This window comes from Camelus bactrianus, chromosome 6, assembly GCF_048773025.1.
Source record: "Camelus bactrianus isolate YW-2024 breed Bactrian camel chromosome 6, ASM4877302v1, whole genome shotgun sequence".
In the NCBI taxonomy this organism is placed as follows: Eukaryota; Metazoa; Chordata; class Mammalia; order Artiodactyla; family Camelidae; genus Camelus; species Camelus bactrianus.
In genome coordinates, this window is record NC_133544.1 from 95,329,675 (window position 1) to 95,353,977 (window position 24,303).

Consider the following 24,303-nt stretch of genomic DNA (forward strand, 5'->3'; position numbering starts at 1 on the left):
TATCTATTATTCTATCTCTCTATCTATTTATCTATCTATCTATCTATCTATCTATCTATCTATCCATCTATCTACCTATCTATCTTTCTATCTAACTATCTAGCTATCTATCTTTATATCTATCTATTTGTCTATCTATTTATTTATCTATCTAGAGGTGGTAAAATCGTAGGCTAGTGTGTCTTTTATTTTTCTGTCTGTTGAAGGAGGAGTTTAGTGTGTTTATCTACCTATCTACCTATTTGAGAAAGCGGAGTAGGCCAGTGTGTTTGTGTGTGCCTTTATGTGTGCGTGTGTGCGTGCCGGTCTGTGTATCTATGTATCTGTAAGTAAAGTAGAAGGAGGTTACTGTGTCTGTCTATCAGTCTATATCTGAATCTACTGGAGGAGGAGTAGGCTAGTATGTCTGTCTGTGCGTCTGTCTATCTATCAGATATCAATGTATGAACCTGTATCTAATCGAGTAGAAGGAGGAGGCTACAGTGTCTATGGCTCTGTCTGACAGAGGAGGAGAAGACTAATGTGTCTGTTTTCTGTGTGTCTGTGAGTCTGTCACGATCTATATCTACTGGAGCAGAAGGAGGAGGCCCGTGTGTCTGGCTATGTGTGTGTGTCTAACAGGAGAAGATAGAGGCTAGTGGATGTATCCATCAATCTCACTGACTATCTATCAAATGGAAGAAGAGAAAGAGTTTATTAAGTTGGTGTAAGTATTATCTAATGGAGTAGATTAGTGTGTCTATGAACCTGCCTAATTAAGGAGTAGGAGGAGGCTAGAATGTGTGTGTGTTTCTGTGTGTGTGTGTGTGTTTTGTGTGTGTGTGTCTGACTATGTATCTGTCTAACTGTCTAATGGATGAGGAGTAGGAGGTTAGGATATATGGCTGTTTCTCAATGGAGGAAGTGGCTAGTCTGTCTGTCTGTGTATTTCTTTGTCTGTCTGTCTGTCTGTCTGTTTGTCTGTGTGTGTGTCTAACGGAGGAAGCCTCCCAGGACTCGACGGACCTGGAGGGATTCCGATTGCCACACTGAGGCAGCAGAAGGCACTCCCAGAGCATGCTGAGGGGGACACCTGGGGGGAAATCGACAGGCTTTCCTGGGCAGCCCGCGCCTCCCGCATCGGCCCTCTCTGCAGCCGCTCCCGCCTCGCCCCCGCCCCGCCCCTGACCACCCCGCGCCCTCCTCCCGGGATCAGGCCAGCACGGAGATGTGCTCCTCCTGTACCTAGGGTAGCTGAGACCGACCCCAGGACCGGCCAAGCGGGAGATGGGAGCAAATACAGGGGCTCCGTGGGGCAGCCCCGCGTCCTCACTGCAGCCCCTGACAGCATCGCGCCCGCCTCCGGGGCGCAGGCTGACCTGCAAACGTGCATACTGTCAACGGGGGCAAGAGAGGCCGCCGCCAAGACAGGCCGTTGTGGAGATCGGTGCAAAGTGACCGGCTCACCAGAGGCAGTCTTTTCCCCACGAAGTCCCTGTCCCCTGAACTCACCTCGCCATCCTCCCACCACCTGGCTGACAAGGAGAATTCAATCCCGCACATGTGGGGTAGCAGAGGCCGCCCCGAGGCCAGGCCGCTAGGGACAATGGGGAAAATCCTCTGACTCGCCAGGGGCACCCGAGTCCTCGGTCGCCACCGCCGACCCCGTCCACAGACCGCACCCCGCACCCCGCCTCTAGTGTGTCCGTCTGTCTGACTGCCTTCCTGACTGCTTATGTACTGGAGGAGGGGAGAGGCTACTCTATGTGGGTGTGTGTCTGTTTATCTCACGGAGGAGAAGACGACTAGGATGTCTCTATCTTTGCCTGCCTATCAATCTATCCATCTATCTATCTATCTATCTACCTATCTATCTATCTATCTATCTATGTATTTATCTATCTATCTATCAATGTAGAGGAGGCATAGGAGCAGGCTAGTGTGTCTTTTTATCTGTGTGTCTGTAGGTTGGAAGAGGACATTAGTGTGTCTATCTGCCTACCTTGTTAGTTGAGGAGTAGGAGGAGGCTAGTGTGTGTGTGGGTATGTGTCTGTCTGTCTATGTATGTAACTATCTACCTATCTAATGGCTGAGGAGGAGTAATAAAGGGTATATGTTTGTTTCTACATGGAGGAAGAGGATAGTGTTTCTGTCTGTCTATTTATTTGTCTGTCTGTCTGTCTAATGGAGGAATGCTCCCAGGACTCGACCGACTTGGAGGGATGCCAATTGCCACCCTGAGGCAGCAGAGGGCGCCCCAGAGCAGGCTGAGGGTGCCACTGGGTGGAAATTGACAGGCTTGCCTGGGCAGCTGGAGCCCCCCGCTTCTGCCTTCCCTGTAGTCGCCAACGAACCACCCCCACCCCGACGCCTGAACAACCCGCACTCGCTTCCTGGGAGCCGGCCACCACAGAGACCTGAAAATCTTGTACATAGGGTAACAGAGACCGACCCCAGGACCAGCCAAGGAGGAGATGGGAGCAAATACACGGGCTCCGTGGGGCAGCCCGGCCTCCTCACTGCAGCCCCTGACAGCACCGCGCCCGCTTCCGGGGCGCAGGCTGACCTGCAATCATGCATACTGTGAACCTGGGGCAGGAGAGGCCATCCCCAGGCCAGGCCGTTGTGGAGATGGGAGCAAACTGATCGGCTAACCGGAGGCAGTCCGCCTGCCGCGACGTCCCTTTACCCTGAACTCAGCTCGCCAGCATCCCAGGACCCTGCTGACAAGCAGATATAAATCCCGCAAACCTGGGGTAGCAGAGGTCGGCCCGAGGCCAGGAGAGGGGCAGATGGGAGGAAAATGACCCCAAGTGTGCGAGGCATCCCCTTAGCTGCTGTGCGCCTCTTCTCTGCCCCCGACCTCTTCCCCTGACCTCACCACGCCTGCTACCAGGAGCAGGCTGATTTGAAAGGCTTGAGTCCTAGAAACGTGGGGGAGAGGAGGCAGCCCCCAGGCAAAGCAGCTAGGGACATGGGAGAAAATCCTCTGGGTCTCCAGGGGCAACCTAGTGCCCCGTAGCCGCCGCCGAACCCCGTCCCCAGACGGCACCAAACCTCTAGAGTGTCTGTCTGTCTGACTGAAGGCCTCACTGCCTATCTATTGGAGGATGGGAGAGGTTAGCCTATGTGTGTGTCTGTCTGTTTATCTAACGGAGGAGGAGGTGAATAGCATGTCTATCTCCTTGCCTGACTAGCTATCAAAATATCTCTCTCTCTATCAATCTCTCTCTCTATCTATTATTCTATCTATCTATCTATCTATCTATCTATCTATCTATCTATCTATCTATCTATCTATCTATCAAGAGGTGGCAAAGGAGTAGGCTAGGGTGTCTTTTATTTTTCTGTCTGTTGAAGGAGGAGTTTAGTGTGTCTATCTACCTATCTACCTATTTGAGGAAGCGGAGGAGACCAGTGTGTTTGTGTGTGCCTGTATGTGTGCGTGTGTGCGTGCGGGTCTGTCTATCTATGTATCTGTAAGTAAAGGAGAAGGAGGTTACTGTGTCTGTCTATCAGTCTATATCTGAATCTACTGGAGGAGGAGTAGGCTAGTATGTCTGTCTGTGTGTCTGTCTATCTATCAGATATCAATGAATGAACCTGTATCTAATCGAGTAGAAGGAGGAGGCTACAGTGTCTATGGTTCTGTCTGACAGAGGAGGAGAAGACTAATGTGTGTGTTTATCTGTGTGTCTGTGAGTCTGTCACGATCTATATCTACTGGAGCAGAAGGAGGAGGCCCGTGTATCTGGCTATGTGTGTGTCTCTAAAACAGGAGAAGATAGAGGCTAGTGGGTGTATCCATCAATCTCACTGACTATCTATCAAATGGAAGAAGCGAAAGAGTCTATTATGTTGGTCTAACTATTATCTAACGGAGTAGATTAGTGTGTCTATGAACCTGCCTAATTGAGGAGTAGGAGGAGACTAGAATGTGTGTGTGTGTGTGTGTGTGTCTGACTATGTATCTGTCTAACTATCTAATTAATGAGGAGAAGGAGGTTAGGATATATGGCTGTTTCTCAATAGAGGAAGTGGCTAGTCTGTCTGTCTGTGTATTTCTTTGTCTGTCTGTCTGTCTGTCTGTTTGTCTGTGTGTGTGTCTAACGGAGGAAGCCTCCCAGGACTCGACCGACCTGGAGGGATTCCGATTGCCACCCTTAGGCAGCAGAGGGCGCCCCCAGAGCATGCTGAGAGGTACACTAGGGGGGAAATTGACAGGCTTGCCTGGGCAGCTCGAGCCCCCCGCTTCTGCCTTCCCTGTAGCTGCCAACGAACCACCGCCTGTCCGCCCCCTGAACACCCCGCACTCGCTTCCCGGGAGCCGGCCACCACAAAGACCTGAAAATCTTGTACATAGGGTAACAGAGACCGACCCCAGGACCGGCCAAGGAGGAGATGGGAGCAAATACTCGGGCTCCGTGGGGCAGCCCCGCCTCCTCACTGCAGCCCCTGACAGCACCGCGCCCGCCTCCGGGGCGCAGGCTGACCTGCAATCATGCATACTGTGAACCTGGGGCAGGAGAGGCCGTCCCCAGGCCAGGCCGTTGTGGAGATGGGAGCAAACTAATCGGCTACCCGGAGGCAGTCCGCCTGCCGCGACGTCCCTTTACCCTGAACTCAGCTCGCCAGCATCCCAGGACCCTGCTGACAAGCAGATATAAATCCCGCAAACCTGGGGTAGCAGAGGCCGGCCCGAGGCCAGGAGTGGGGCAGATGGGAGGAAAATGACCCCAAGTGTGCGAGGCATCCCCTTAGCTGCTGTGCGCCTCTTCTCTGCCCCCGACCTCTTCCCCTGACTCCACCACGCCCGCTACCAAGAGCAGGCTGATTTGAAAGGCTTGAGTCCTAGAAACGTGGGGGAGAGGAGGCAGCCCCCAGGCAAAGCAGCTAGGGACATGGGAGAAAATCCTCTGGGTCTCCAGGGGCAACCTAGTGCCCCGTAGCCGCCGCCGAACCCCGTCCCCAGACCGCACCAAACCTCTAGAATGTCTGTCTGTCTGACTGAAGGCCTCACTGCCTATCTATTGGAGGATGGGAGAGGTTAGTCTATGTGTGTGTTTGTCTTTTTATCTAACGGAGGAGGAGGTGACTAGCATGTCTATCTCCTTGCCTGCCTAGCTATCAAAATATCTCTCTCTCTATCAATCTGTATATCTATCTATCTATCTATTATTCTATCTACCTACCTATCTATCTATCTATCTATGTATCTATTTATCTATCTATCTATCTATCTATCTATCTATCTATCTATCTATCTATCTATCTATCTATCTATCAATCTATCTATCTAGAGGTGGCAAAGCAGTAGGCTAGGGTGTCTTTTATTTTTCTGTCTGTTGAAGGAGGAGTTTAGTGTGTCTATCTACCTATGTACCTATTTGAGGAAGCGGAGTAGGCCAGTGTGTTTGTGTGTGCCTGTATGTGTGCTTGTGTGCGTGCGGGTCTGTCTATCTATGTATCTGTAAGTAAAGGAGAAGGAGGTTACTGTGTCTGTCTATCAGTCTATATCTGAATATACTGGAGGAGGAGTAGGCTAGTATGTCTGTCTGTGTGTCTGTCTATCTATCAGATATCAATGTATGAACCTGTATCTAATCGATTAGAAAGAGGAGGCTACAGTGTCTATGGATCTGTCTGACAGAGGAGGAGAAGACTAATGTGTTTGTTTTTCTGTGTGTCTGTGAGTCTGTCACGATCTATATCTACTGGAGAAGAAGGAGGAGGCCCGTGTGTCTGGGTATGTGTGTGTCTCTCTAACAGGAGAAGATTGAGGCTAGTGGGTGTATCCATCAATCTCACTGACTATCTATCAAATGGAAGAAGAGAAAGAGTCTATTAAGTTGGTCTAATTATTATCTAACGGAGTAGATTAGTGTATCTATGAACCTGCCTAATTGAGGAGTAGGAGGAGGCTAGAATGTGTGTGTGTGTGTGTGTGTGTGTGTGTGTTTTGTGTGTGTGTGTCTTACTATGTATCTGTCTAACTATCTAATGGATGAGGAGTAGGAGGTTAGGATATATGGCTGTTTCTCAATGGAGGAAGTGGCTAGTCTGTCTGTCTGTGTATTTCTTTGTCTGTCTGTCTGTCTGTCTGTTTGTCTGTGTGTGTGTCTAACGGAGGAACCCTCCCAGGACTCGACCGACCTGGAGGGATTCCGATTGCCACCCTGAGGCAGCAGAGGGCGCCCCCAGAGCATGCTGAGGGGGACACCTGGGGGGAAATCCACAGGCTTTCCTGGGCAGCCCGTGCCTCCCGCATCGGCCCTCTCTGCAGCCGCTCCCGCCCCTCCCCGCCCCCTGACATCCCCGTTCCCGCCTACCGGGATCAGGCCAGCACGGAGATGTGCTCCTCCTGTACCTAGGGTAGCTGAGATCGAAACCAGGACCGGACAAGTGGGAGATGGGAGCAAATACATGGGCTCCGTGGGGCAGCCCCGCATCCTCACTGCAGCCCCTGACAGCACCGCGCCCGCATCCGGGGCGCAGGCTGACCTGCAAACGTGCATACTGTCAACCTGGGGCAGGAGAGGCCGCCGCCAAGACAGGCCGTTGTGGAGATCGGGGCAAAGTAACCGGCTCACCCGAGGCAGTCCTTTCCCCGCGAAGTCCCTGTCCCCTGAACTCACCTCGACATCCTCCCACCACCTGGCTGACAAGGAGAATTAAATCCCGCACATGTGGAGTAGCAGAGGCCGCCCCGAGGCCAGGCCGCTAGGGTCACTGGGGAAAATCCGCTGACTCGCCGGGGTCACCCGAGTCCTCGGTCGCCGCCGCCGACCCCGTCCGCAGACCGCACCCCGTACCCCGCCTCTAGTGTGTCCGTCTGTCTGACTGTCTTCCTGACTGCTTATGTACTGGAGGAGGAGAGAGGCTACTCTATGTGGGTGTGTGTCTGTTTATCTCACGGAGGAGAAGACGACTAGGATGTCTCTATTTTTGCCTGCCTATCAATCTATCCATCTATCTATCTATCTATCTATCTATGTATCTATCTATCTATGTATCTATCTATCTATCTATCAATGTAGAGGAGGCATAGGAGCAGGCTAGTGTGTCTTTTTATCTGTGCGTCTGTAGGTTGGAAGAGGACATTAGTGTGTCTATCTGCCTACCTTGTTAGTTGAGGAGTAGGAGGAGGCTAGTGTGTGTGTGGGTATGTGTCTGTCTGTCTATGTATGTAACTATCTACCTATCTAATGGCTGAGGAGGAGTAATAAAGGGTATATGTTTGTTTCTACATGGAGGAAGAGGATAGTGTTTCTGTCTGTCTATTTATTTGTCTGTCTGTCTGTCTAATGGAGGAATGCTCCCAGGACTCGACCGACTTGGAGGGATGCCAATTGCCACCCTGAGGCAGCAGAGGGCGCCCCAGAGCAGGCTGAGGGGGCCACTGGGTGGAAATTGACAGGCTTGCCTGGGCAGCTCGAGACCCCGCTTCTGCCTTCCCTGTAGCCGCCAACGAACCACCCCCTCCCCGCCCCCTGAACACCCCGCACTCGCTTCCCGGGAGCCGGTCACCACAGAGACCTGAAAATCTTGTACATAGGGTACCAGAGACCGACCCCAGGACCGGCCAAGGAGGAGATGGGAGCAAATACACGGGCTCCGTGGGGCAGCCCCGCCTCCTCACTGCAGCCCCTGACAGCACCGCGCCCGCCTCCGGGGCGCAGGCTGACCTGCAATCATGCATACTGTGAACCTGGGGCAGGAGAGGCCGTCCCCAGGCCAGGCCGTTGTGGAGATGGGAGCAAACTGATCGGCTAACCGGAGGCAGTCCGCCTGCCGCGACGTCCCTTTACCCTGAACTCAGCTCGCCAGCATCCCAGGACCCTGCCGAAAAGCAGATATAAATCCCGCAAACCTGGGGTAGCAGAGGTCGTCCCGAGGCCAGGAGAGGGGCAGATGGGAGGAAAATGACCCCAAGTGTGCGAGGCATCCCCTTAGCTGCTGTGCGCCTCTTCTCTGCCCCCGACCTCTTCCCCTGACCTCACCACGCCCGCTACCAGGAGCAGGCTGATTTGAAAGGCTTGAGTCCTAGAAACGTGGGGGAGAGGAGGCAGCCCCCAGGCAAAGCAGCAGGGACATGGGAGAAAATCCTCTGGGTCTCCAGGGGCAACCTAGTGCCCCGTAGCCGCCGCCGAACCCCGTCCCCAGACCACACCAAACCTCTAGAGTGTCTGTTTGTCTGACTGCCGGCCTCACTGCCTATCTATTGGAGGATGGGAGAGGTTAGTCTATGTGTGTGTCTGTCTGTTTATCTAACGGAGGAGGAGGTGAATAGCATGACTATCTCCTTGCCTGCCTAGCTATCAAAATATCTCTCTCTCTATCAATCTCTCTCTCTATCTATCTATTATTCTATCTATCATCTATCTATCTATCTATCTATCTATCTATCTATCTATCTATCTATCAATCTATCTATCTAGAGGTGGCAAAGCAGTAGGCTAGGGTGTCTTTTATTTTTCTGTCTGTTGAAGGAGGAGTTTAGTGTGTCTATCTACCTATGTACCTATTTGAGGAAGCGGAGTAGGCCAGTGTGTTTGTGTGTGCCTGTATGTGTGCTTGTGTGCGTGCGGGTCTGTCTATCTATGTATCTGTAAGTAAAGGAGAAGGAGGTTACTGTGTCTGTCTATCAGTCTATATCTGAATATACTGGAGGAGGAGTAGGCTAGTATGTCTGTCTGTGTGTCTGTCTATCTATCAGATATCAATGTATGAACCTGTATCTAATCGATTAGAAAGAGGAGGCTACAGTGTCTATGGATCTGTCTGACAGAGGAGGAGAAGACTAATGTGTTTGTTTTTCTGTGTGTCTGTGAGTCTGTCACGATCTATATCTACTGGAGAAGAAGGAGGAGGCCCGTGTGTCTGGGTATGTGTGTGTCTCTCTAACAGGAGAAGATAGAGGCTAGTGGGTGTATCCATCAATCTCACTGACTATCTATCAAATGGAAGAAGAGAAAGAGTCTATTAAGTTGGTCTAATTATTATCTAACGGAGTAGATTAGTGTGTCTATGAACCTGACTAATTGAGGAGTAGGAGGAGGCTAGAATGTGTGTGTGTGTGTGTGTGTGTGTGTGTTTTGTGTGTGTGTGTCTGACTATGTATCTGTCTAACTATCTAATGGATGAGGAGTAGGAGGTTAGGATATATGGCTGTTTCTCAATGGAGGAAGTGGCTAGTCTGTCTGTCTGTGTATTTCTTTGTCTGTCTGTCTGTCTGTCTGTTTGTCTGTGTGTGTGTCTAACGGAGGAACCCTCCCAGGACTCGACCGACCTGGAGGGATTCCGATTGCCACCCTGAGGCAGCAGAGGGCGCCCCCAGAGCATGCTGAGGGGGACACCTGGGGGGAAATCCACAGGCTTTCCTGGGCAGCCCGTGCCTCCCGCATCGGCCCTCTCTGCAGCCGCTCCCGCCCCTCCCCGCCCCCTGACAACCCCGTTCCCGCCTACCGGGATCAGGCCAGCACGGAGATGTGCTCCTCCTGTACCTAGGGTAGCTGAGATCGAAACCAGGACCGGACAAGTGGGAGATGGGAGCAAATACATGGGCTCCGTGGGGCAGCCCCGCATCCTCACTGCAGCCCCTGACAGCACCGCGCCCGCATCCGGGGCGCAGGCTGACCTGCAAACGTGCATACTGTCAACCTGGGGCAGGAGAGGCCGCCGCCAAGACAGGCCGTTGTGGAGATCGGGGCAAAGTGACCGGCTCACCCGAGGCAGTCCTTTCCCCGCGAAGTCCCTGTCCCCTGAACTCACCTCGACATCCTCCCACCACCTGGCTGACAAGGAGAATTAAATCCCGCACATGTGGAGTAGCAGAGGCCGCCCCGAGGCCAGGCCGCTAGGGTCACTGGGGAAAATCCTCTGACTCGCCAGGGGCACCCGAGTCCTCAGTCGCCGCCGCCGACCCCGTCCGCAGACCGCACCCCGTACCCCGCCTCTAGTGTGTTCGTCTGTCTGACTGTCTTCCTGACTGCTTATGTACTGGAGGAGGGGAGAGGCTACTCTATGTGGGTGTGTGTCTGTTTATCTCACGGAGGAGAAGACGACTAGGATGTCTCTATTTTTGCCTGCCTATCAATCTATCCATCTATCTATCTATCTATCTATCTATGTATCTATCTATCTATGTATCTATCTATCTATCTATCTATCAATGTAGAGGAGGCATAGGAGCAGGCTAGTGTGTCTTTTTATCTGTGTGTCTGTAGGTTGGAAGAGGACATTAGTGTGTCTATCTGCCTACCTTGTTAGTTGAGGAGTAGGAGGAGGCTAGTGTGTGTGTGGGTATGTGTCTGTCTGTCTATGTATGTAACTATCTACCTATCTAATGGCTGAGGAGGAGTAATAAAGGGTATATGTTTGTTTCTACATGGAGGAAGAGGATAGTGTTTCTGTCTGTCTATTTATTTGTCTGTCTGTCTGTCTAATGGAGGAATGCTCCCAGGACTCGACCGACTTGGAGGGATGCCAATTGCCACCCTGAGGCAGCAGAGGGCGCCCCAGAGCAGGCTGAGGGGGCCACTGGGTGGAAATTGACAGGCTTGCCTGGGCAGCTCGAGCCCCCCGCTTCTGCCTTCCCTGTAGACGCCAACGAACCACCCACTCCCCGCCCCCTGAACACCCCGCACTCGCTTCCGGGGAGCCGGCAACCACAGAGACGTGAAAATCTTGTACATAGGGTACCAGAGACCGACCCCAGGACCGGCCAAGGAGGAGATGGGAGCAAATACACGGGCTCCGTGGGGCAGCCCTGCCTCCTCACTGCAGCCCCTGACAGCACCGCGCCCGCCTCCGGGGCGCAGGCTGACCTGCAATCATGCATACTGTGAAACTGGGGCAGGAGAGGCCGTCCCCAGGCCAGGCCGTTGTGGAGATGGGAGCAAACTGATCGGCTAACTGGAGGCAGTCCGCCTGCCGCGACGTCCCTTTACCCTGAACTCAGCTCGCCAGCATCCCAGGACCCTGCTGACAAGCAGAGATAAATCCCGCAAACCTGGGGTAGCAGAGGTCGGCCCGAGGCCAGGAGAGGGGCAGATGGGAGGAAAATGACCCCAAGTGTGCGAGGCATCCCCTTAGCTGTTGTGCGCCTCTTCTCTGCCCCCGACCTCTTCCCCTGACCTCACCACGCCCGCTACAAGGAGCAGGCTGATTTGAAAGGCTTGAGTCCTAGAAACGTGGGGGAGAGGAGGCAGCCCCCAGGCAAAGCAGCTAGGGACATGGGAGAAAATCCTCTGGGTCTCCAGGGGCAACCAAGTGCCCCGTAGCCGCCGCCAAACACCGTCCCCAGACCGCACCCAACCTCTAGAATGTCTGTCTGTCTGACTGCCGGCCTCACTGCCTATCTATTGGAGGATGGGAGAGGTTAGTCTATGTGTGTGTCTGTCTGTTTATCTAACGGAGGAGGAGGTGACAAGCATGTCTATCTCCTTGCCTGCCTAGCTATCAAAATATCTCTCTCTCTATCAATCTGTATATCTATCTATCTACCTATTATTCTATCTATCTATCTATCTATCTATCTATCTATCTATCTATCTATCTATCTATCTATCTATCTATAGGTGGCAAAGGAGTAGGCTAGGGTGTCTTTTATTTTTCTGTCTGTTGAAGGAGGAGTTTAGTGTGTCTATCTACCTATCTACCTATTTGAGGAAGCGGAGTAGGCCAGTGTGTTTGTGTGTGCCTGTATGTGTGCGTGTGTGCGTGTGGGTCTGTCTATCTATGTATCTGTAAGTAAAGGAGAAGGAGGTTACTGTGTCTGTCTATCAGTCTATATCTGAATCTACTGGAGGAGGAGTAGGCTAGTATGTCTGTCTGTGTGTCTGTCTATCTATCAGATATCAATGTATGAACCTGTATCTAATCGAGTAGAAGGAGGAGGCTACAGTGTCTATGGCTCTGTCTGACAGAGGAGGAGAAGACTAATGTGTCTGTTTTTCTGTGTGTCTCTGAGTCTGTCACGATCTATATCTACTGGAGAAGAAGGAGGTGGCCCGTGTGTCTGGCTATGTGTATGTCTCTCCAACAGGAGAAGATAGAGGCTAGTGGGTGTATCCATCAATCTCACTGACTATCTATCAAATGGAAGAAAGGAAAGAGTCTATTAAGTTGGTCTAACTATTATCTAATGGAGTAGATTAGTGTGTCTATGAACCTGCCTAATTGAGGAGTAGGAGGAGGCTAGAATGTGTGTGTGTGTGTGTGTGTGTGTGTGTCTGACTATGTATCTGTCTAACTATCTAATGGATGAGGAGTAGGAGGTTAGGATATATGGCTGTTTCTCAATGGAGGAAGTGGCTAGTCTGTCTGTCTGTGTATTTCTTTGTCTGTCTGTCTGTCTGTCTGTTTGTCTGTGTGTGTGTCTAACGGAGGAACCCTCCCAGGACTCGACCGATCTGGAGGGATTCTGATTGCCACCCTGAGGCAGCAGAGGGCGCCCCCAGAGCATGCTGAGGGGTACACTAGGGGGGAAATTGACAGGCTTGCCTGGGCAGCTCGAGCCCCCCGCTTCTGCCTTCCCTGTAGCTGCCAACGAACCACCCCCTGCCCGCCCCCTGAACACCCCGCACTCGCTTCCCGGGAGCCGGCCACCACAAAGACCTGAAAATCTTGTACATAGGGTAACAGAGACCGAACTCAGGACCGGCCAAGGAGGAGATGGGAGCAAATACTCGGGCTCCGTGGGGCAGCCCCGCCTCCTCACTGCAGCCCCTGACAGCACCGCGCCCTCCTCCGGGGCGCAGGCTGACCTGCAATCATGCATACTGTGAACCTGGGGCAGAAGTGGCTGTCCCCAGGCCAGGCCGTTGTGGAGATGGGAGCAAACTGATCGGCTAACCGGAGGGAGTCCGCCTGCCGCGGAGTCCCTTTACCCTGAACTCAGCTCGCCAGCATCCCAGGACCCTGCTGACAAGCAGATATAAATCCCGCAAACCTGGGGTAGCAGAGGCCGGCCCGAGGTCAGGAGTGGGGCAGATGGTAGGAAAACGACCCCAAGTGTGCGAGGCATCCCCTTAGCTGCTGTGCGCCTGTTCACTGCCCCCGACCTCTTCCCCTGACCTCACCACGCCCGCTACCAGGAGCAGGCTGACTTGAAAGGCTTGAGTCCTAGAAACGTGGGGGAGAGGAGGCAGCCCCCAGGCAAAGCAGCTAGGGACATGGGAGAAAATCCTCTGGGTCTCCAGGGGCTAACTTGTACCGTGTAGCCGCCGCCGAACCCCGTCCCCAGACCGCACCGAATGCCTAGATTTTTTGTCTGTCTGACTGCCTGCCTCACTGCCTATCTATTGGAGGATGGGAGAGGTTAGTCTATGTGTGTGTTTGTCTGTTTATCTAACGGAGGAGGAGGTGACTAGCATGTCTATCTCCTTGCCTGCCTAGCTATCAAAATATCTCTCTCTCTATCAATCTATATATCTATCTATCTATCTATTATTCTATCTACCTTCCTATCTATCTATCTATCTATCTATGTATCTATTTATTTATCTATCTATGTATCTATCTATTTATCTATCTATCTATGTATCTATCTATCTATCTATCTATCTATCTATCTATCTATCTATCTATCTATCTAGAGGTGTCAAAGGAGTAGGCTAGGGTGTCTTTTATTTTTCTGTCAGTTGAAGGAGGTGTTTAGAGTGTCTATCTACCTATCTACCTATTCTAGGAAGCGGAGTAGGCCAATGTGTTTGTGAGTGCCTGTATGTGTGCGTGTGTGCGTGCGGTTCTGTGTATTTATGTATCTGTAAGTAAAGGAGAAGGAGGTTACTGTGTCTGTTTATCAGTCTATATCTGAATCTACTGGAGGAGGAGTAGGCTAGTATGTCTGTCTGTGTGTCTGTCTATCTATCAGATATCAATGTATGAACCTGTATCTAATCGAGTAGAAGGAGGAGGCTACAGTGTCTATGGCTCTGTCTGACAGAGGAGGAGAGGACTAATGTGTCTGTTTTCTGTGTGTCTGTGAGTCTGTCACGATCTATATCTACTGGAGAAGAAGGAGGAGGCCCGTGTGTCTGGCTATGTGTGTGTCTGTCTAACAGGAGAAGATAGAGGCTAGTGGATGTATCCATCAATCTCACTGACTATCTATCAAATGGAAGAAGAGAAAGAGTCTATTAATTTGGTCTAAGTATTATCTAATGGAGTAGATTAGTGTGTCTATGAACCTGCCTAATTGAGGAGTAGGAGGAGGCTAGAATGTGTGTGTGTGTGTGTGTGTGTGTGTGTTTTGTGTGTGTGTGTCTGACTATGTATGTGTCTAACTATCTAATGGATGAGGAGTAGGAGGTTAGGATATATGGCTGTTTCTCAATGGAGGAAGTGGCTAGTCTGTCTGTCTGTGTATTTCTTTGTCTGTCTGTCTGTCTGTCTGTTTGTCTGTGTGTGTGTCTAACGGAGGAAGCCTCCCAGGACTCGACCGACCTGGGGGGATTCCGATTGCCACCCTGAGGCAGCAGAGGGCGCCCCCAGAGCATGCTGAGGGGGACACCTGGGGGGAAATCCACAGGCTTTCCTGGGCAGCCCGTGCCTCCCGCATCGGCACTCTCTGCAGCTGCTCCAGCCCCGCCCCCGCCCCGCCCCCTGACCAAACCACGCCCGCCCCCCGGGATCAGGCCAGCACGGAGATGTGCTCCTCCTGTACCTAGGGTAGCTGAGATCGAACCCAGGAGCGGACAAGTGGGAGATGGGAGCAAATACAGGGGCTCCGTGGGGCAGCCCCGCGTCCTCACTGCAGCCCCTGACAGCACCGCGCCCGCTTCCGGGGTGCAGGCTGACCTGCAAACGTGCATTCTGTCAACCTGGGGCAGGAGAGGCCGCCGCCAAGACAGGCCGTTGTGGAGATCGGGGCAAAGTGACCGGCTCACCCGAGGCAGTCCTTTCCCCGCGAAGTCCCTGTCCCCTGAAATCACCTCGCCATCCTCCCACCACCTGGCTGACAAGGAGAATTAAATCCCGCACATGTGGGGTAGCAGAGGCGACCCCGAGGCCAGGCCGCTAGGGACACTGGGGAAAATCCTCTGACTCGCCAGGGGCACCCGAGTCCTCGGTCGCCGCCGCCGACCCCGTCCGCAGACCGCACCCCGCACCCCGCCTGTAGTGTGTCCGTGTGTCTGACTGCCTTCCTGACTGCTTATGTACTGGAGGAGGGGAGAGGCTACTCCATGTGGGTGTGTGTCTGTTTATCTCATGGAGGAGAAGACGACTAGGATGTCTCTATCTTTGCCTGCCTATCAATCTATCCATTTATCTATCTATCTATCTATCTATCTATCTATCTATCTATCTATCTATCTATGTATCTATCTATCTATCAATGTAGAGGAGGCATAGGAGCAGGCTAGTGTGTCTTTTTATCTGTGTGTCTTTAGGTTGGAAGAGGACATTAGTGTGTCTATCTGCCTACCTTGTTAGTTGAGGAGTAGGAGGAGGCTAGTGTGTGTGTGGGTATGTGTCTGTCTGTCTATGTATGTAACTATCTACCTATCTAATGGCTGAGGAGGAGTAATAAAGGGTATATGTTTGTTTCTACATGGAGCAAGAGGATAGTGTTTCTGTCTTTCTATTTATTTGTCTGTCTGTCTGTCTAATGGAGGAATGCTCCCAGGACTCGACCGACTTGGAGGGATGCCAATTGCCACCCTGAGGCAGCAGAGGGCGCCCCAGAGCAGGCTGAGGGGGCCACTGGGTGGAAATTGACAGGCTTGCCTGGGCAGCTCGAGCCCCCCGCTTCTGCCTTCCCTGTAGCCGCCAAAGAATCACCCACTCCCCGCACCCTGAACACCTCGCACTCGCTTCCGGGGAGCCGGCCACCACAGAGACCTGAAAATCTTGTACATAGGGTACCAGAGACCGACCCCAGGACCGGCCAAGGAGGAGATGGGAGCAAATACACGGGCTCCGTGGGGCAGCCCTGCCTCCTCACTGCAGCCCCTGACAGCACCGCGCCCGCCTCCGGGGCGCAGGCTGACCTGCAATCATGCATACTGTGAAACTGGGGCAGGAGAGGCCGTCCCCAGGCCAGGCCGTTGTGGAGATGGGAGCAAACTGATCGGCTAACCGGAGGCAGTCCGCCTGCCGCGACGTCCCTTTACCCTGAACTCAGCTCGCCAGCATCCCAGGACCCTGCTGACAAGCAGATATAAATCCCGCAAACCTGGTATAGTAGAGGTCGGCCCGAGGCCAGGAGAGGGGCAGATGGGAGGAAAATGACCCCAAGTGTGCGAGGCATCCCCTTAGCTGCTGTGCGCCTCTTCTCTGCCCCCGACCTCTTCCCCTGACCTCACCACGCCCGCTACCAGGAGCAGGCTGATTTGAAAGGCTTGAGTCCTAGAAACGTGGGGGAGAGGAGGCAGCCCCCAGGCAAAGCAGCTAGGGACATGGGAGAAAATCCTCTGGGTCTCCAGGGGCAACCTAGTGCCCCGTAGCCGCCGCCGAACCCCGTCCCCAGACGGCACCAAACCTCTAGAGTGTCTGTCTGTCTGACTGCCGACCTCACTGCCTATCTATTGTAGGATGGGAGAGGTTAGTCTATGTGTGTGTCTGTCTGTTTATCTAACTGAGGAGGAGGTGCATAGCATGTCTATCTCCTTGCCTGCCTAGCTATCAAAATATCTCTCTATCAATCTCTCTCTCTATCTATCTATCTATATATCTATCTATCTATCTATCTATCTATCTATCTATCTATCTATCTATCTATATATCTATCTATCTATATATCTATGTATCTATGTATCTATCTATCTATCTAGAGGTGGCAAATCAGTAGGCCTGGGTGTCTTTTATTTTTCTGTCTGTTGAAGGAGGAGTTTAGTGTGTCTATCTACCTATCTACCTATTTGAGTTAGCGAACAAGGCAAGTGTGTTTGTGTGTGCCTGTATGTGTGCGTGTGTGCGTGCGGGTCTGTCTATCTATGTATCTGTAATAAAGGAGAAGGAGATTACTGTGTCTGTCTATCAGTCTATATCTGAATCTACTGGAGGAGGAGTAGGCTAGTATGTCTGTCTGTGTGTCTGTCTATCTATCAGATATCAATGTATGAACCTGTATCTAATCGAGTAGAAGGAGGAGGCTACAGTGTCTATGGCTCTGTCTGACAGAGGAGGAGAAGACTAATGTGTCTGTTTTTCTGTGTGTCTGTGAGTCTGTCACGATCTAAATGTACTGGAGAAAAAGGAGGAGGCCCGTGTGTCTGGGTATGTGTGTGTCTCTCTAACAGGAGAAGATAGAGGCTAGTGGGTGTATCCATCAATCTCACTGACTATCTATCAAATGGAAGAAGAGAAAGAGTCTATTAAGTTGGTCTAACTATTATCTAACGGAGTAGATTAGTTTGTCTATGAACCTGCCTAATTGAGGTTTAGGAGGAGGCTAGAATGTGTGTGTGTGTGTGTGTGTGTGTGTGTTTTGTGTGTGTGTGTCTGACTATGTATCTGTCTAACTATCTAATGGATGAGGAGTAGGAGGTTAGGATATATGGCTGTTTCTCAATGGAGGAAGAGGCTAGTCTGTCTGTCTGTGTATTTCTTTGTCTGTCTGTCTGTCTGTCTGTTTGTCTGTGTGTGTGTCTAACGGAGGAAGCCTCCCAGGACTCGACCGACCTGGAGGGATTCCGATTGCCACCCTGAGGCAGCAGAGGGCGCACCCAGAGCATGCTGAGTGGGACATCAGGGGGGAAATCCACAGGCTTTCCTGGGCAGCCCGTGTCTCCCGCATCGGCCCTCTCTGCAGCCGCCCCCGCCCCGCCCCACCCCCTGACCACCCTGCGCCCGCCTCCCGGGATCAGGTCAGCACGGGGATGTGCTCCTCCTGTACCTAGGGTAGCTGAGACCGACCCCAGGACCGGCCAAGGGGGAGATGGGTGCAAATACAGGGGCACCGTGGGGCAGCCCCGCCTCCTCACTGCAGCCCGGGACAGCACCGCGCCTGCCTCCGGGGCGCAGGCTGACCTGCAAACGTGCATACTGTGAACCTGGGGCAGGAGAGGCCGTCCCCAGGCCAGGCCGTTGTGGAGATGGGAGCAAAGTGATCGGCTAACCGGAGGCAGTCCGCCTGCCGCGACGTCCCTTTACCCTGAACTCAGCTCGCCAGCATCCCAGGACCCTGCTGACAAGCAGATATAAATCCCGCAAACCTGGGGTAGCAGAGGTCGGCCCGAGGCCAGGAGAGGGGCAGATGGGAAGGAAATGACCCCAAGTGTGCGAGGCATCCCCTTAGCTGCTGTGCGCCGCTCCTCTGCCCCCGACCTCTTCCCCTGACGTCACCACGCCCGCTACCAAGAGCAGGCTGATTTGAAAGGCTTGAGTCCTAGAAACGTGGGGGAGAGGAGGCAGCCCCCAGGCAAAGCAGCTAGGGACATGGGAGAAAATCCTCTGGGTCTCCAGGGGCTACCTAGTGACCCATAGCCGCCGCCGAACCCCGTCCCCAGACCGCACCAAATCTCTAGAGTTGCTGTTTGTCTGACTGCCGGCCTCACTGCCTATCTGTTGGAGGATGGGAGAGGTTAGTCTATGTGTGTGTCTGTCTGATTATCTAACGGAGGAGGAGGTGAATAGCATGTCTATCTCCTTGCCTGCATAGCTATCAAAATATCTCTCTCTCTATCAATCTCTCTCTCTCTCTTTCTATTATTATTTCTATCTATCTATCTATCTATCTATCTATCTATCTATCTATCTATCTATCTATCTATCTATCTATCTAGAGGTGGCAAAGCAGTAGGCTAGAGTGTCTTTTATTTTTCTGTCTGTTGAAGGAGGAGTTTAGTGTGTCTATCTACCTATCTACCTATTTGAGGAAGCGAAGTAGGCCAGTGTGTTTGTGTGTGCCTGTATGTGTGCGTGTGTGCGTGCGGGTCTGTCTATCTATGTATCTGTAAGTAAAGGAGAAGGAAGTTTCTGTGTCTGTCTATCAGTCTATATCTGAATCTACTGGAGGAGGATTAGGCTAGTATGTCTGTCTCTGTGTCTGTCTATCTATCAGATATCAATGTATGAACCTGTATCTAATCGAGTAGAAGGAGGAGGCTACAGTGTCTATGGCTCTGTCTGACAGAGGAGGAGAAGACTAATGTGTCTGTTTTTCTATGTGTCTGTGAGTCTGTCACGATCTATATCTACTGGAGAAGAAGGAGGAGGCCCGTGTGTCTGGGTATGTGTGTGTCTCTCTAACAGGAGAAGATAGAGGCTAGTGGGTGTATCCATCAATCTCACTGACTATCTATCAAATGGAAGAAGAGAAAGAGTCTATTAAGTTGGTCTAACTATTATCTAACGGAGTAGATTAGTGTGTCTATGAACCTGCCTAATTGAGGAGTAGGAGGAGGCTAGAATGTGTGTGTGTGTGTGTGTGTGTGTGTGTTTTGTGTGTGTGTGTCTGACTATGTATCTGTCTAACTATCTAATGGATGAGGAGTAGGAGGTTAGGATATATGGCTGTTTCTCAATGGAGGAAGTGGCTAGTCTGTCTGTCTGTGTATTTCTTTGTCTGTCTGTCTGTCTGTCTGTTTGTCTGTGTGTGTGTCTAACGGAGGAAGCCTCCCAGGACTCGACCGACCTGGAGGGATTCCGATTGCCACCCTGAGGCAGCAGAGGGCGCCCCCAGAGCATGCTGAGGGGGACACCTGGGGGGAAAACCACAGGCTTACCTGGGCAGCCCGTGCCTCCCGCATCGGCCCTCTCTGCAGCCGCTCCCGCCCCGCCGCGCCCCCTGACCACCCCACGCCCGCCTCCCGGGATCAGGCCAGCACGGAGATGTGCTCCTCCTGTACCTAGGGTAGCTGAGATCGAACCCAGGACGGGACAAGTGGGAGATGGGAGCAAATACATGGGCTCCGTGGGGCAGCCCCGCATCCTCACTGCAGCAGCTGACAGCACCGCACCCGCCTCCGGGGCGCAGGCTGACCTGCAAACGTGCATACTGTCAACCTGGGGCAGGAGAGGCCGCCGCCAAGACAGGCCGTTGTGGAGATCGGGGCAAAGTGACCGGCTCACCCGGGGCAGTCCTTTCCCCGCTAAGTCCCTGTCCCCTGAACTCACCTCGCCATCCTCCCACCACCTGGCTGACAAGGAGAATTAAATCCCGCACATGTGGGTTAGCAGAGGCCGCCCCGTGGCCAGGCCGCTAGGGGCACTGGGGAAAATCCTCTGACTCGCCAGGGGCACCCGAGTCCTCGGTCGCCGCCTCCGACCCCGTCCGCAGACCGCACCCCGCACCCCGCCTCCAGTGTGTCCGTCTGTCTTACTGCCTTCCTGACTGCTTATGTACTGGAGGAGGGGAGAGGCTACACTATGTGGGTGTGTGTCTGTTTATCTCACGGAGGAGAAGATGACAAGGATGTCTCTATCTTTGCCTGCCTATCAATCTATGCATCTATCTATCTATCTATCTATCTATCTATCTATCTATCTATCTATCTATCAATGTAGAGGAGGCATAGGAGCAGGCTAGTGTGTCTTTTTATCTGTGTGTCTGTAGGTTGGAAGAGGACATTAGTGTGTCTATCTGCCTACCTTGTTAGTTGAGGAGTAGGAGGAGGCTAGTGTGTGTGTGGGTATGTGTCTGTCTGTCTATGTATGTAACTATCTACCTATCTAATGGCTGAGGAGGAGTAATAAAGGGTATATGTTTGTTTCTACATGGAGGAAGAGGATCGTGTTTCTGTCTGTCTATTTCTTTGTCTGTCTGTCTGTCTGTTTGTCTGTGTGTGTGTCTAACGGAGGAAACCTCCCAGGACTCGACCGACCTGGAGGGATTCCGATTGCCACCCTGAGGCAGCAGAGGGCGCCCCCAGAGCATGCTGAGGGGGACACCTGGGGGGAAATCCACAGGCTTTCCTGTGCAGCCCGTGCCTCCCGCATCGGCCCTCTCTGCAGCCGCTCCCGCCACGCCCCGCCCCCTGACCACCCCGTGCTCGCCTCCCGGGATCAGGCCAGCACGGAGATGTGCTCCTCCTGTACCTAGGGTAGCTGAGACCGACCCCAGGACCGGACAAGTGGGAGATGGGAGCAAATACATGGGCTCCGTGGGGCAGGCCCGCATCCTCACTGCAGCCCCTGACAGCACCGCGCCCGCCTCCGGGGCGCAGGCTGACCTGCAAACGTGCATATTGTCAACCTGGGGCAGGAGAGGCCGCCGCCAAGTCAGGCCGTTGTGGAGATCGGGACAAAGTGACCGGATCACCCGAGGCAGTCCTTTTCCCGCGAAGTCCCTGTCCCCTGAACTCACCTCGCCATCCTCCCACCACCTGGCTGACAAGGAGAATTAAATCCCGCACTTGTGGTGTAGCAGAGGCCGCCCCGAGGCCAGGCCGCTAGGGACACTGGGGAAAATCCTCTGGCTCGCCAGGGGCACCCGAGTCCTCGGTCGCCGCCGCCGACCCCGTCCGCAGACCGCACCCCGCACCCCGCCTCTAGTGTGTCCGTCTGTCTGACTGCCTTCCTGACTGCTTATGTACTGGAGGAGGGGAGAGGCTACACTATGTGGGTGTGTGTCTGTTTATCTCACGGAGGAGAAGACGACTATGATGTCTCTATCTTTGCCTGCCTATCAATCTATACATCTATCTATCTATCTATCTATTCATCTATCTATCTATCTATCAATCTATCTATAATTCTATGTATCTATCAATCTATCTATCTATGTATCTATCTATCTCTCTATCAATGTAGTGGAGGCATAGGAGCAGGCTAGTGTGTATTTTTACCTGTGTGTCTGTAGGTTGGAAGAGGACATTAGTGTGTCTATCTGCCTACCTTGTTAGTTGAGGAGTAGGAGGAGGCTAGTGTGTGTGTGGGTATGTGTCTGTCTGTCTATGTATGTAACTATCTACCTATCTAATGGCTGAGGAGGAGTAATAAAGGGTATATGTTTGTTTCTACATGGAGGAAGAGGATAGTGTTTCTGTCTGTCTATTTATTTGTCTGTCTGTCTGTCTAATGGAGGAATGCTCCCAGGACTCGACCGACTTGGAGGGATGCCAATTGCCACCCTGAGGCAGCAGAGGGCGCCCCAGAGCAGGCTGAGGGGGCCACTGGGTGGAAATTGACAGGCTTGCCTGGGCAGCTCGAGCCCCCCGCTTCTGCCTTCCCTGTAGCCGCCAACGAACCACCCCCTCCCCGCCCCCTGAACACCCCTCACTCGCTTCCCGGGAGCCGGCCACCACAGATACCTGAAAATCTTGTACATAGGGTACCAGAGACCGACCCCAGGACCGGCCAAGGAGGAGATGGGAGCAAATACACGGGCTCCGTGGGGCAGCCCCGCCTCCTCACTGCAGCCCCTGACAGCACCGTGCCCGCCTCCGGGGCGCAGGCTGACCTGCAATCATGCATACTGTGAACCTGGGGCAGGAGAGGCCGTCCCCAGGCCAGGCCATTGTGGAGATGGGAGCAAACTGATCGGCTAACCTGAGGCAGTCGGCCTGCCGCGACGTCCCTTTACCCTGAACTCAGCTCGCCAGCATCCCAGGACCCTGCTGACAAGCAGATATAAATCCCGCAAACCTGGGGTAGCAGAGATCGGCCCGAGGCCAGGAGAGGGGCAGATGGGAGGAAAATGACCCCAAGTGTGCGAGGCATCCCCTTAGCTGCTGTGCGCCACTTCTCTGCCCCCGACCTCTTCCCCTGACCTCACCACGCCCGCTACCAGGAGCAGGCTGATTTGAAAGGCTTGAGTCCTAGAAACGTGGGGGAGAGGAGGCAGCCCCCAGGCAAAGCAGCTAGGGACATGGGAGAAAATCCTCTGGGTCTCCAGGGCCAACCTAATGCCCCGTAGCCGCCGCCAAACACCGTTCCCAGACCGCACCCAACCTCTAGAATGTCTGTCTGTCTGACTGCCGGCCTCACTGCCTATCTATTGGAGGATGGGAGAGGTTAGTCTATGTGTGTGTCTGTCTGTTTATCTAACGGAGGAGGAGGTGAATAGCATGTCTATCTCCTTGCCTGCCTAGCTATCAAAATATCTCTCTCTCTATCAATCTCTCTCTCTATCTATCTATTATTCTATCTATCTATCTATCTATCTATCTATCTATCATCTATCTATCTATCTATCTATCTATCTATCTATCTATCTATCTATCTATCTATCTATCTATCTATCTATCTATATATCTGTCTGTCTGTCTGTCTATCTATCTATCTATCTATCTATCTATCTATCTATCTATCTAGAGGTGGCAAAGCAGTAGGCTAGGGTGTCTTTTATTTTTCTGTCTGTTGAAGGAGGAGTTTAGTGTGTCTATCTACCTATCTACCTATTTGAGGAAGCGGAGTAGGCCAGTGTGTTTGTGTGTGCCAGTATGTGTGCGTGTGTGCGTGCGGGTCTGTGTATCTATGTATCTGTAAGTAAAGGAGAAGGAGGTTACTGTGTCTGTCTATCAGTCTATATCTGAATCTACTGGAGGAGGAGTAGGCTAGTATGTCTGTCTGTGTGTCTGTCTATCTATCAGATATCAATGTATGAACCTGTATCTAATCGAGTAGAAGGAGGAGGCTACAGTGTCTATGGCTCTGTCTGACAGAGGAGGAGAAGACTAATGTGTGTTTTTCTGTGTGTCTGTGAGTCTGTCACGATCTATATCTACTGGAGAAGAAGGAGGAGGCCCGTGTGTCTGGGTATGTGTGTGTCTCTCTAACAGGAGAAGATAGAGGCTAGTGGGTGTATCCATCAATCTCACTGACTATCTATCAAATGGAAGAAGAGAAAGAGTCTATTAAGTTGGTCTAACTATTATCTAACGGAGTAGATTAGTGTGTCTATGAACCTGCCTAATTGAGGAGTAGGAGGAGGCTAGAATGTGTGTGTGTGTGTGTGTGTGTGTGTGTGTGTGTGTGTGTTTTGTGTGTGTGTGTCTGACTATGTATCTGTCTAACTATCTAATGGATGAGGAGTAGGAGGTTAGGATATATGGCTGTTTCTCAATGGAGGAAGTGGCTAGTCTGTCTGTCTGTGTATTTCTTTGTCTGTCTGTCTGTCTGTTTGTCTGTGTGTGTGTCTAACGGAGGAAGCCTCCCAGGACTCGACCGACCTGGAGGGATTCCGATTGCCACCCTGAGGCAGCAGAGGGCGCCCCCAGAGCATGCTGAGGGGGACACCTGGGGGGAAATCCACAGGCTTTCCTGGGCAGCCCGTGCCTCCCGCATCGGCCCTCTCTGCAGCCACTCCCGCCCCGCCCCGCCCCCTGACCACCCCGTGCCCGCCTCCCGGGATCAGGCCAGCACGGAGATGTGCTCCTCCTGTACCTAGGGTAGCTGAGACCGACCCCAGGACCGGACAAGTGGGAGATGGGAGC